This window comes from Nomascus leucogenys, chromosome 1a, assembly GCF_006542625.1.
Source record: "Nomascus leucogenys isolate Asia chromosome 1a, Asia_NLE_v1, whole genome shotgun sequence".
Lineage (NCBI taxonomy): Eukaryota > Metazoa > Chordata > Mammalia > Primates > Hylobatidae > Nomascus > Nomascus leucogenys.
Genome location: NC_044381.1, coordinates 91,358,144 through 91,370,243, shown reverse-complemented (window position 1 = coordinate 91,370,243; position 12,100 = coordinate 91,358,144). Strand labels below are relative to the sequence as shown.

The following is a 12,100-nucleotide window of genomic DNA, read 5'->3' as shown; positions in this document are numbered from 1 at the left end:
TTTGGTAGTTGAAACTTAGACTTCCTGGGAAACAAAAACCTTCATGAGCTGTGTGAATGAACAGAGTTGACGGGGGGAGTGAAATCACAGCGTCAATAAAGAGATGTGAAATGTAAAGCCTTTATGCACCTTGGGTCCTGGCATGAGAAATTAACTCCTACCCACCTTTACAACCCAGGAATATACAGAGCCATTCCTAGAAGCAGTGAGGCTGGCCCATAAAGGCAATCACGTATGAGGGCCTGAACAGCCTCCAGGGGAAGAAGTGAGTGGACGCTCATAATAGGAGTCCAGGGGTGTTTGTCACTCAGAGCCACTGTTCTAGAATGATTCAGGTTAAACCTAACTAGAGTAGAAGTGGCTAAGATTAAAAAGTTAATTACAGGCTGGGTGTGGTGGCTCATGCCTGTAATCCCAGCACTTTGGGAGGCCGAGGTGGGCGGATCATGAGGTCAGGAGATCAAGACCACCCCGGCTAACACAGTGAAACCCTGTCTCTACTAAAAATACAAAAAAATTAGCCGGGTGTGGTGGTGGGCGCCTATAGTCCCAGCTACTCGGGAGGCTGAGGCAGGAGAATGGCGTGAACCCGGGAGGCGGAGCTTGCAGTTAGCTGAGATCACACCACTGCACTCCAGCCTGGGTGACAGAGCAAGACTCCGTGTCAAAAAAAAAAAAAAAAGTTAATGTCAAAGAACAATCTCATTAATAGCTTTCTAAGACCCTGAGAACCCAAGACAACATTGTTTTGTGATACTGATTGCGCTGAAGAGCAGCATGAGAAGACACCACGGTGTAGAACTTATTTCTGAAATCGCCCCCATGTGAGCAGAGCCTGTCTTACCATGAAGTAAGTGAGGTAGAGTCATGGAAAGATGTTGTTACAGTTGTGCGACTTTATTATACATTAATTCATTCGGAAAGTATTGAGGTCAGACTTTGTGGCAGGCATTGTAGACAGTTGGAATACAGCAATAAATAGAACAGATGAAGTCTTGCTCTTTGGAAGTGTTATTCTAGTTGGTGAAGACAGAAAGCAAGCAAAGAAATAAATACGTGTGTGATGGAAAGAGCTGCCACGAAAAAAGTAAAGCAGGATAAAGGGAATGTGACTTGGCAAAATACAAGTTGTGTTTCTGCTTTAAATCTGTTTTTATAAATCATTGAAAATCCATTTGAATAATCTTAGTAGTTGTGAATGTTGAGGATCATTTCATAATGATAACAGAATTAATTCATCAAGAAGACACAGCAATCCTAAATATGTATGTAACAGGAGAACTTCAAAATACATGAAGAAAAAAATGTCAGAACTGAAAGGTCAGATTGAGAACTCTGGAAATACAGCTGGAAATTTAAACAGTCCTCTCTGAATAACGGATGAAAGATATACAGAAAATCAGTAAGGATATGCATGATTTGAACATTATCAACTAAGTTGGCTAAATAACCCACGTGACAAAGAAAAATATTTAAAAATATAAACACAGTACAATAAAATTTGTAGGATTCAGCTAAAGTAGTGCCTAGAAAGAAATGTATGGCTTTAAATGTTTGTATTAGGAAAGAAAAAAGGTCTAAAATTAACAATCTAAACTTCTACCATAAGAAACCAGAGAAAGAAGAGGCAATTAAACCAAGAGTAAACAAAAGGGAGGAAATAATAAAGAGCAGAAATCAACAGAAAATGAACAATTCTATTTTGGGTTTCCAAAAAACCCAAAAACTGATTTTTCAAAAAGTGTAATAAAACTGATAAATTTCTAGCCAGATGGATCAAGAAAATACGAGAGAAAATACAAAATACCAACATCAGCAATGAAAGAGACCACACTGCAAATACTACAAAAATTAAAAGAAAATAAGGTAATACGAAAAATTTCATGCTGCTACTTTAGGACAAAACTACTCTTTTCCTTGAAAAAAACAGAAGCACATACAGAGTTATATTTCTTTGAAATAGCTGTTTCTAAGTGTAGTCAACCATGTAACTATCACTTTTAACCAAAGTAACTTCTATTTTGCAGAGAAAAGTGGCGGACTGGATAATTGTAAACTGTCACAACCCAGCATTTTATCAGATTAGCAGAGGTGGTCAATATGCATAACACAACTTTCTACAGTGGCTAATATCCCTAATACAACTTCTCAAAGTGGCAAAAATAAACACGTTCCTTAATATGACCCAAAGAGATAGCCTGTCTATAGCATATAAAAATAAAAAGCAGAAGTAAAGCTATAATTATGCTTAATAACTAATATTTTAATTGTTACTTAGAAAGTATCTAGATATGCACGGATTTTTCCATTAATTAGCCCAATTTAAAACCGATCCAAGACTTTAATTTACCTAGATCTCGGAAACTTCTCTTCAATCTGACATGCTACAGACCTATGACTAACGAAAAGTTCACCAAAACAAGTATGCAACCTGGTCAAACACAAATTTACATTTTTCATAAGCAAGCATTAAGTAGAAGTAATGCAAGCTTATTTGATCAGTAAACCTGCATACACTTAGAAAAACATACCCAGGCACAATAAAAATCTACGCTTGTATTATATATAACACTGATAAGTCAAAGAAGACACAGCTGTTTTTACTAAACCAAATTAATACAACAGTCTAGTTTACCAAAGATTTGCCTAAATTATGTGAATTTGAATTCTTAAAATGTTCCTAAGGTGGTTGCTTTTAGAATACTTTTTAAATCTAGCACATTGAAATTTTTAGAAATTCCATTTATTTTCTGGGAATTATTGGCATACTGTGCTTATGTAAGCATTTATTCATCTCTTAAACCAGCAGTCTCCAACTTTTTTGTCACCAGGGACTGGTTTCCTGGAAGACAAATTTTCCCTGGGGTTGGCGGGGAAGATGGTGTGGGGATGAAACTGTTCCACCTCAGATCATCAGGCATTAGATTCCCATAAAGAAGGTGCAACCTAGATCCCTCACAAGTGCAGTTCACAATAGGGTTTGTACGCCTATGAGAATCTAATGCTGCTGCTGATCTGCCAGGAGGCAGAGCTCAGGTTGCAATGCTCAAAATGCCCTCTGCTCACCTCCTGCTGTGCAGCCGGGTTCCAAACAGGTCACATACGGGTACCAGTCCATTGCCTGGGGGTTGGGGACCTTTGTCTTAAATCAATCAGAACCGGACTCCTTTAATGTAGGAGATTTCATAATCTAAGTTATTAACACCCTCTGGATTTAAGAAAGCATTACACATTCATATAATGAGATAAAGACTTTTCTGAATTACGAACATGCAGATATAGAGTTTATAGCTTTAATTCTAAAATTTCACTCATGGGTCAAGAATAAACACAGAAGCACAAAAAAAATTACCAATTCAGATATCAAAGAGCTGTTCCCCTTCTTGATGGGCACAATATTCTTAAATGATTTGAGCCCAAAATGGACAAAAGGTGTATAAACAAGACTAATAAACTAGTTTCTCTATAGTCTCTGACCCAACAGAGACTAGATCTCTATAAATATTAATCCATTCACAGAGCTTACCAAATGATTAGACCATGGCACCAAATTCCCAATCATTGTTTCCACCCAGTACAGCAGACACACTGGCTGGAAGCAAAACAAAGACAAACCACAAACTTAATAGAGAAAAATATTAAAATTAGAAAAACAGAGTCACCAAAGTTCCATTGTCATTTGGCAGTCAAGAAAAAAATGTGTTTGGGCTTTAAGCAGCCCACAAGCTAGTCTGGTGAAACGTATATCTGGTTTTGTCTGATGAATCCAATAGACAACTCATTGGAAGACCTCCAAACTTTTAAAAAGACAATTTTTTTTAAAAGTGGATAAAATCATGCCTCTCATACAGATAAAAAATGAACACATGTTAAAGATTTTATGTATCATGAATCAATGCAGAAACACAGGAGATGTTACAACTAGTTCAAAAGAGAAATAAAAAAAATATGTGGAATAAAGGAAGTTGAATGTGCAAATGGAAGCAAAACCGGGTTCTTCCCAGTGGTGAAGAGAAGTCAACTGAACTTCCAGTCAGGTGAGAATTTGCATAGCTATAAACAGAAATTATTAACTGCCATCAGTTATCTACAATCTACAGAGTTGTAAAATAGCTTCCATAGAATGGGAATCAGATTTTGTATTTTCCAGACAATCCAGTTTTCTACCTGGGCACAAGTGTTTTTTCCATACAAATAACATCTATTTGTAAATAACATTTTTCTGAAATAGCATTTCAGAAAAGTGGATGAGTGTATATAGAGTTAAATTTGTAGTAATTACAAGAAATTAAGAAGTTCCTCTCTGACATGGTTTTTTCCCTACCATAAAACAGAACATGAGGTTTTGTTCTACAAACCTGTCTTCTACACATCTTCTACACATTAGGGAACTGGTTGCCGTGAAAGGGCTCCAAGCACCAAAATATCTCACATCAGCTTTACCAGAGTGACTTTCTCATTTCATTAAAAGTAGCCATTAAAACACAGATAGGTCATATGGGTGATATGCCAGTGATCCTCTGAATACATTGGCATAAGTCAATCCTCTGGAAACTGTAAGAAGTTGGGTCTGGCAATCTATCACTAAGAAAGCTTGAGAAATAATGTTCTAGTATATTTCAGTTTGTGGAGTTAGTTAGCAGAGCCCTGAAGAAATAAAACCCAGACTGGTGAGTCTTTAAATATCCTTGCAATTGTAAGTGGGACATTTAGGAGGAGTCTTGGGGAGCCAGTGGGTGCATTACGAGGGAAGGGAGTATGGCCATAAAAGGAAGCCAGTAGCAAAGAAAGGGGCCTGGTGGGGAACTCGAAAAAAGCTTCACCTGATGTAGTGCGTCTGATGGAAAAGAAAGGAGAAGAGAGGAAAGAAAGCAGGGTGCTGACAAGCCCAAAGAAGATCTTATAAAGGCTGAGAGCTCACAGGAGGCGTGGAGAGAAAGACAGAGGCAGAGAGAGAATGCAAAAAGATATCTCACAGACACCCCGGCTGCACTCAGGACAATTAAATCAGAATCTCTTTCCAGGCACAGTGGTGTGCACCTGTAAACCCAGCTACTTGAGAGGCTGAGGCAGGAGGATCATTTGAACCCAGGAGTTCCAGACCAGCCTAAGCAAAATAGTGAAGACCCTGTCTAAAAACAACAAAAATAACAAAGTCAGAATCTCCAAGGGAGGACTAAGTCACTCGTATTTTTAAAAGCTCTTGTGATTGCGACCTGCAGCCCGGGTTGATAACCTTTGTTCCCCACCTGGAGTGCACCAATTTCACACCAGGTGACGCTAGCCATTGATGCTGTGGTTCTAAATGACTCATCTGTTCCTTGCTAAAGAAGATGTGAGGATTTAGGATGAGTTTCTTCTTCTTTTTAATTAGAGCAAAATTCCTGAAGAGGAAATGCCCTGTGGTTTTTGACTTTCAATTGTGTCACATCACCAAATGTGCCCTGTCTGTGAGTAAAAAGAAAAAGAACAAGGTCAGCTTTCTACTTAGTGTGTGCAGTCTTGTTTTGCAGTCAAATGAGCAGAACTCAGATATATAATTGTAAAATGGCAGGCTTGAGGTCTTTATCTTTTTCTTTGTAGTTTACTGCCAATAGTATGACCTAGTAATACTACAAGTGGTGCAGTGAAAACAGCAATGAATTCGGCATCAGAAGATGGTAGGACCAGTGGCCAATCTTACCCAGGGAGGTCACTACACTTATATCAGCCTCAGTTTCCTCTTCCAAAAAATAAGATACATCTCTTTGGATCTAAAATGTCATTGATTGCGAAATGCACCATAGTTTTACATGTCACAAAGGAAAGGCAGTTGTTTTATTTCAGTTAATGTAAATAGTTAAAATTATGTTTATTGATGAGTTCAAATGTTCCAGAATATAAAAATAAAACATTTGTCTCACTGAAAAAATCCTTTAAATAAATTCCTTAAAGCCAATTTGTTAATAATTCCTATTAAGTAATACTCATGGTGAGGGCGGCGGGGGGAGCGTGGTGGCTCATGCCTGTAATCCCAGCACTTTGGGACGCTGAGGCAGGTGGATCACCTGAGATCAGGAGTTTGAGACGAGCCTGGCCAACACGGCGAAAACCCGTCTCTACTAAAAATACATAGCCGGGGCGTGGTGGCGCACACCTGTAGTCCCAGCTACTTGGGAAGCTGAGGCAGGAGAATCACTTGAACCTGGGAGGCGGAGGTTGAAGTGAGCCGAGATCGCACCACTGCACTCCAGCCTGGTTACCAGAGTGAGACTCCGTCTCAAAAAAAAACAAAAAAAAGACTCATCGTTCTCAAATGAGTCAAATCATACAAAATATTATTTAATTAAATAGCCACCTACCTCATAACTTTCCTATAAGGATGTGATAAAGAACAGTATTTCCTCCTAAAAAAAAAACGTGATTGGAAATTCATATATGCTTAACCACGGGTACTAACACTAGAGTTGTTTTTCTCAAAATGCTAATACGGGATCTTATTTTTGAGTTTAGCAGAAGCCAATAATGTTTTAATGTTGGAAGTGTGCAGTGTGAAGACATGCTAAACTCAAAAATGTTTAAGATCTCATATTTGCATTTGGCAAAAACAACTTTAATCTAGCCTAATAAAAGTAACTTGTTAGAACAAGTAACGAAACAACAATGGAAAGCACCTGGTCATGGGATCAAATGATCCAGAGACTCAAATGACATCAACATTCTTTCTTAATTTCTTTCTCTGATCTTATTATTCTCTCAATTCTCTTCCATGGGATACAGAACTTGGCCACCATAAGCCAGGGGTTACATCCTTGTAACTCACAAGTAAACTTATAACTCACAAACTCACAATGTTTGTTTATAAACATTGGTTAGTGGGTACAAAGGCACAATTAAATAAGAGGGAAAAAATTCTGATGCTCTATTGCACGGTAGGGTGAAAATGGTTAACAGTAAAATTTTGTACACCACAAAATAACTAGAAGAGAGGCTACTGAATGTTCTCACCACAGAGAAAGGATAAATGCATGAGGCGGTGGATACACTACCTTGATTGGATCGTTATACAACATAGATGGATCGAAACATCCAATTGCACCCCATAAATATGTATAATTACAACGTGTCCTCAAAACAAAACAAAAAGCAAGCAAACCACCAGACCAGACCTTCTACTTGGATTGTTCATGGGTGTATACTAAAATCATTAAAGGAAAGATTTCTGGGAGCCTTTATAGTGTGAGGGGTCAGACGGCTGACCCCACCTGCACCCACAGGTCAGGGGTAGGCATCATTCACACCGGGACAGTCAGCGGATACACGACTCTTGCTGAGGTGCAGTAAGCACACACCCCACCACTGTGACGCCCTGCGGGCTTCAAAACAAAACACAACACAACTGAACCAGAATCTAATGAGTCCATTACCCCTAACTATAAATTTTCAAGAAACATGGAGGCTAGAGAAACAAGTTAAACCACACCATCAGTAAGCAATGGGCCAAATCCCAAGATCTGCAACATTCCACAGGGCAAATATCCCTCAGTATATGAATGACATGAAGAAAAACGAGGCGAGGGCAATTAGAGGACAATAGAGACCCAGGGTCGTAGCAACCGAATACAACTTGGGAACTTGTTTGGATCTCTACGACAATTCGACCGTAATAAGGAATTTCTGAAATAAGGAAATTTGAAAGTAGACTGAATATTAGGTGCCATGAAGGAATTAACTTTTTTAGGTGTGATAATGGTAGGTTAATTACTTTAAAAAAAAAAATTACTCATCAGAGGAAGTTAATGGTGAAACGACCTGTTCTAAAGGTGTCGCGCCGACCCCGGGCCGGCTCTCTCGGTGCCGCAGCAGCCTCGTTATCAGGGTGTCTCCAGCTAGCCCGGGCGCTGGACCCCGCCGCGCGCTCAGAGGGGGCCGCAGCATTGGCAGCTCCCGGCATGCTCCGCGGGCTGAGCTCCGCGGCACGAGAACTCAAAGCCCCGGGCCTGGGTACCACGCGGGACCCCTTACCCAAGGTGCCCCGGGTGCTCATTTGCATGTCCCACCCTACAGGTAAACCTGAAAAGTCAGTCGCGGCCAGGTACGGCCTGGCGGTCAGAGCACCAAACATACGAGCCTTGTGATGAGTTCCGTTGCATGAAATTCTCCTAAAGGTTCCAAGATGGACAGGAAAGTGCGAGGTTAGATCACCGTACGTGTAACAGATGAAAGACTCCCATGCCTTATAAGGCCTGTGTATGAAATCGGGCTGGTAACACGTATACTGAAATTGTGGATCACATAGACAAGATTACCGTTTTAGCCCTTGCGCAAGGATGACGCGCGAATTCGTGTAAGCGTTTCATACTTCGCGCAGCGTGTGAAGGTCGTTTCAGTATCTGCTAATTAATACTAAAGAAAAAGTGTGAATGTGAGCAATAAACGGGTGGCATCCAATGACAAAATTGTTTTCGTTACAAAAAATCTGTGAAATATATGAGGTGGGAACGGAGCAGAGTCACCCGTGGAATGTTGTGTGCGAACAGATCGTTAATACGCATTTTGGAAATGGAGAAAGGGCACCTTGTGCCTTCTTCACTGAACTTTTCATTCTGAAATAGACTTACGGTCTTGTCTCACCAAACAACACAAACTTCAGAGCCCCAGCTTGTTTGGCTTTTGTTCAATAGAAGACCAACTGGCATATGAATTGTTCAATAAATCCTTACTAAATCTTTCCTAAACTAATAAATATCTACTAAAGGAAGGAAACAGCGCTCATTTCTTGCGCCTACTTTGCGCCATTCTCCATCGTCTTAGACCTGAGTGCTTACACCCTCTTTGTCTTAGACTGCGAGCTGCACAAAGGAAAGGAATGTTACTAAGGGCTGGTATTATTGGAAATCAATGTTCATCTTTGCCTATAGATTCAAGAGCTCCAGGACCCATTTGAAAACTGGCCACAAGTAGCAAGCCCATCTGGATCTGTTTTCACGAGTCTTCTGTTTTCATGTATCCTCTAAGAAGTACTTAGAAAGGGCCGCTTTACATAAATCGGACAGATTCTGTGATGGGAAATTTGATTAGGAGGAATGTTCATTGCCCAGCCTGAAAGCATATTTTAATCAATGAAAACAAGTATTTGGACGCAGATACGAGGATCACCTGGGTAACTTAATAGTAACGTGACCAGGCGTCTTGAAGATGGAGGCTGTCGAGGAAGTGAGCCCACTGGGCGACAGGACCGGTGGGGAGGCCCAGACAGCATTGTAGGTATCCACCGTGCCAAGTTCGCGAGCAAGAAAATGCACGCCCAGAAAAATCTCGAGCAAGCTCTACGAACACCACCGTATCTTGTCCAAGGACCTTCGTTGAACCACGCAAAATATGGAACGCTTCACGAATTTGCGTGTCATCCTTGCGCAGGGGCCATGCTAATCTTCTCTGTATCGTTCCAATTTTAGTATATGTGCTGCCGAAGCGAGCACGCAACCAACTCTGTCCCCAGGCCTTATAAGGGACGGGAGTTTCTCACCTCTTATAGTTACGGTAATCGAACCGCGCGCTTTCCTGTCCATCTTGGAGCCTTTAGGAGAATTTCATGCAACGGAACTCATCACAAGGCTCGTACGTTTGGTGCTCTGACCGCCAGGCCGTACCTGGCCGCGGCGACCTTTCAGGTTTACCTGTTGGGTGGGACATGCAAATGAGCGCCAGGGGCACCCTGGGTAAGAGGCCCCGTGTGGGACCCAGGCCCCGGGTCTTTGAGTTCTCGTGCCGCGGACTTCAGCCCGCGGAGCATGCCGGGAGTCTGGCAGTCCGTGCGGCAGCAGTGGAGCGCGGAGGACAGGGCCGGCCTGGAGTGCTTGGCGTCTCTCCGAAGCCTCTCTGAGAGCTGGGGAAGCGGTTGGCCCGCTAGGTCACTAGGTCGAGCAGGGGTCTTCCCCAAAACATGGAAGTTTTCACCGATATTTCGCCGGTGACACTGGGGCCTTGTGCCAACAGACTTTGCTGAAGTGAACCCAGAGTTCAACCCTCCGGGAGAGTCCTTGCAACGATTCGACCACTCAGTTCTGGAACGGTCGGCACCACATTCTAAGTTGCCGTGGACTCCACTGGCATCTGCGTGACTATCTCCGGCTGGTGTGCATAGGCGCCCGTCGGGTCGGGGGCTGAGGACCTTGGACAGGGCGGCCACACCCCTCTCGTACAGCAGCTCCTCTGTCCGTTCTGCGCAGGCGCCTCTGGGGTCTGGGACGGAGGAGCCCGGGCGAGTAGCCACGCCCCTTCACAGGTGTCTTCCCTCGACCGCTACTTTCACCTGGCAGCCAAACACAGGAACGCTGAAAAACAGGCTGAGAGGTGGATTTGAGGAGTTACATCGTTCATTTAGAGTTGAACTGGAGAAGCATTCTTGTACGTCCTTAGACCTCCCTGCACTCTCATCCTAACCCTGTTAGGATACAAACGTACAGGACAGACCTACTCGCAAGAAATAACTGTTAGTGTTAAATATTCTGATTTTTAACTGCAGCAAAAATCGTACTGTTCCAGTCATATCCCTGAGCGTTGTGAGATGAGGGCCAAAGATAAAAGCCTCTGGTATTTATTTGGTTACAGTATTTAATATATTGAAGTAAGTAAAGGGCAAATGTTTGCTTGTGTTGCGTTAAAACGGCACGTTGAATGAGGAATATGGCACATTTACCAATAACTGGAGTTTTGCTTTTTCTTCTTCCTGTGGTCGTTTTACCCCTTCTTGTAACAATATTTTGAAGTAAAAACCTACTAAAAATCAGTAATTGAGAAAAATTTTACTTGGTATCCAATTTTCTGATGTACCAAAAGAAAATAGTGTGAAATCATATACGAGTTTCTGGTATTGCTGAGCCAAGAACAGAAAAAGGAACGGAAAGTTAAGCCCACAGGAATTATTGCTAAACCTATCTTTTTCTGTGTTTGGGGTTATAATTATTTTCTTTCACAGCTTTTGAAAAGTAATAGAAACACTATGTTCTTTCCCCCTCAAAAAAATTAGGCAAAAACGACATTCCTGTTGAGTTAAATTGCCCAATTACAAATAAAATGTGCTTTGATATATTTCTTCTAACGCCCTGTCTTTCCAATAAGCTATTTCTGCTTTGTGACTTCAAAGCTAGAAAGCAGTAAATTGATCTTCAATTTTATGATTGAAGCAGTATATCAAAATTCTTTCATGTTCTCTCTTAAAAACCTTACAACTAATCAGTTTATTAAAGGATACATGGTTAGAAGAATCTATAGTTAGAAGGACAATCAGAGTTACAGGGTCACGAACTTGATGTCCCTACAAGCTACATGCGCCTTCAGAGTTAGGCTGCTTTCAGTCTTGAATTTATAGTTAGACCATTGGAGATAAAGAAGAAACAAGGCTTCTCATTGTGTTTTATTTATATCTGTGTGGGACTCTGTATACTGGATATATATATATATATATATATACACATACACACACACACACACACACACACACACTTGGCCCAGTGGCATGCTCCTATATTCCTAGCTATTTGTGAGGCTGAGGATAGCTTTAGCCCAGGAACTCAACGCTGCAGTGAACTATGATCAAACTGCTACGCTCCAGCCTGGGTGACAGAGTGAGAACCCTGCCACTTAAAAAAAAATAAAAATAAAGTAAGTTGTTTTAAATGCTCAGATGTGTACGAAATAAGATAACTTAATTTTAGAGTTATGGCGTTACTGAACAATGTAATGTTAAAAGAGCTAAAACAGAATTTCTCACAGGTGATTTCTGTATGTCCTCTTTTAAAGCACAAAATTCTCCCAAGATCTCCATTGTTACTTAAATTCCTTCTGTTGTTCTTTAAATAAATATAAACACAAAACAGCATGAACTCCTTTCTCCTATAGCTGTTACACAACTGTAAAACAAAAGCAGATTTAGAAATTGGACATGAAAGTACAAATCAATAAAATTCAAAGTAACAGCATTAATTTATTAATGTATTGCAGAAGATAATGCAGTTTGAGTTTGCCAACATATTAGCCATATCTTTTTTTTTTTTGAGACAGAGTCTTGCTGTGTCGCCCAGGCTCCCTGCAACCTCTGCCTCCCAGCCTCCAGCAA

General features: G+C 41.1%; 1 non-coding gene across 1 annotated transcript; it reads right to left on the bottom strand.

Moving 5' to 3' along the window:
- Positions 1–9,354: 9,354 nt before the first annotated feature.
- Positions 9,355–9,461, bottom strand: LOC115836235. Its single transcript, XR_004031205.1, has one exon. It is a non-coding gene; the product is annotated as a U6 spliceosomal RNA (small nuclear RNA).
- Positions 9,462–12,100: the final 2,639 nt, after the last annotated feature.